General features: G+C 47.0%; 1 protein-coding gene across 1 annotated transcript in view; it reads left to right on the top strand.

The window, feature by feature from the left end:
• ARHGAP39 (Rho GTPase activating protein 39) overlaps positions 1 to 1478 on the top strand; it is a 122074-nt gene that overhangs the window by 69712 nt on the left and 50884 nt on the right. The gene's annotated exons all lie outside the window — the stretch shown is intronic.

The raw sequence follows: 1478 nt of genomic DNA, 5'->3' as shown, positions 1-1478 counted from the left end.
AGGCTTAAAAAAGAAAGACTCCACACAATATTATTATTATTTAACCGTAACCTGTTATACTTTACACCTACTATGTGTTATCATTATCATATTTATACATATAACACCGACTTATTCAGTAGTGATGTACAGAAAACACTGAACCATTCCCATCAGTCTCTGCACCAGAGGAGCTTACTAGGGATGCATGGATACCGATACCGATACCAGTATCGGTGCGGATACCTAGTATTTGGGAGAGTACTCGTACTTGCCCAAATGCTTTGATACCTTCCCCAATACCGGAACTTCAGGTCAGAGGGAGATCTTCGACGGGCAGTGCCGTGAGGGAACATGAAGCCGGCTTCCCGGCCAATCTGGAAGCCAGGCGGCGGGTAGTGACTTGCCGCCCGGCTTCCTGATTGGCCTGGGAGCCGGCTATATGGCAGGTTCAGTCTTGATTGGCCAGAAAGTAATGACCCCGCCTCCTGGGTTCCTGATTGGCCGGGAATCCGGCTCCATGCTGATTGGCTGGGAAGCTGGCTCCACGAAAGGTAGAAATTGGTACCCATACTCGATACTGGAAAAACACGGTATTGGTGCATCCCTAGAGCTTACACTCTAATGTCCCCCCACAGTCACAATGTAGGAAGAGGAATCACCAGCACTCAGTAGAATAATCCAACATGTCCTTTTATTGGACATAGACGTCACACAATCACAAGAGCCAACGTTTCGAGACCCCGCAGGGCCTCTTCATCAGGGCATAAAGAGTGATGAAGAGACCCTGCGTGGTCTCGAAACGTTGGCTCTTGTGATTGTGTGACGTCTATGTCCAATAAAAGGACATGTTGGATTATTCTACCGCGTGCTGGTGATTCCTCTTCCTACATTGTGTCTGCACGGTGCCATCCGTGTTCATCACTACATTATACATTTATATAGCTCTGACATATACCGCAGCGCTGTACAGAGAACACTGAGCCGATCACATCAGTCTCTGTACAGAGGAGCTTACACTCTAATGCCCCCTCCCCCCCCCACAGTCACACACTATTATTATAGATGTATATAGCTCTGACATATACCGCAGCGCTGTACCGAGAACACTGAGCCTGTCACATCAGACTTTGATCCATTGATGTGATCAGAAATCAGTGATGTCAGTGGTGGGAAGTGTACATATTTTGTAGCACACAGTCTGTTATTGATGGAGACTGTCATGTTCCGCTGGTGACACGAGGGCTCAGAATTGACCTTTGTGTGTCACAATCTACAGAGATCAGAGACGTCAGACAATGGCCGCTTTCTTACTTCTCCAATGCCACAGTGGTAGAATGTTTTCTATAATTACAGTGAGACCCCTATGACGTCACACAAAGCTCAGAGTGTTGTCCTGCGGGATAAAGATGATGTCATTGTCATCAATATAATGACATTGAATCACTCACTGATTACATCTCCATTCATGTTATGGAGAGACCCCCCCCCCCACTGCC

This window comes from Nanorana parkeri, unplaced genomic scaffold, assembly GCF_000935625.1.
Source record: "Nanorana parkeri isolate BGI_ZX_2015 unplaced genomic scaffold, ASM93562v1 scaffold1717, whole genome shotgun sequence".
In the NCBI taxonomy this organism is placed as follows: domain Eukaryota; kingdom Metazoa; phylum Chordata; class Amphibia; order Anura; family Dicroglossidae; genus Nanorana; species Nanorana parkeri.
This window is presented reverse-complemented; position numbering and strand designations above follow the sequence as displayed.